This window comes from Brassica oleracea, chromosome C5 (assembly GCF_000695525.1).
Source record: "Brassica oleracea var. oleracea cultivar TO1000 chromosome C5, BOL, whole genome shotgun sequence".
NCBI classification, from domain to species: domain Eukaryota; kingdom Viridiplantae; phylum Streptophyta; class Magnoliopsida; order Brassicales; family Brassicaceae; genus Brassica; species Brassica oleracea.
This window is the reverse complement of record NC_027752.1, coordinates 37657082-37657417: the sequence shown is the minus strand read 5'-3', so window position 1 is coordinate 37657417 and position 336 is coordinate 37657082. Positions and strand designations below refer to the sequence as shown.

At 42.0% G+C, this 336-nt stretch overlaps 1 protein-coding gene across 1 annotated transcript in view; it reads left to right on the top strand.

Annotated features, from left to right (window-relative positions):
- LOC106292241 overlaps nt 1-336 on the top strand; it is a 6037-nt gene that overhangs the window by 4382 nt on the left and 1319 nt on the right. The window lies entirely within an intron of this gene.

The window sequence follows — 336 nt, the reverse complement described above, 5'->3', positions numbered from 1 at the left end:
AGAGAACTACCCAACACACGATTTAGAAATGGCGGCAATGGTGTTTGTATTAAGGATTTGGAGATTATACTTATATGGAGAAGTCGTGGAAGTATTCACAGATCATAAGAGTCTTAAGTACTTGTTCACACAGCCTGATTTGAACCTTTGACAAAGGCGATGGATGGAGTTTGTGGCGGATTACGACCTGAAGATTCAATATCATCCAGGCAAAGCTAATGTGGTCGCAGATGCACTAAGTCGTAGAAAGTTGGCATCTGATATTGGAAAGGAAGTGGAAGCGTAGAAAGTTGGCGTCCGATGTTGGAAAGGAAGTGGAAGCGTTATCAAGTGAAA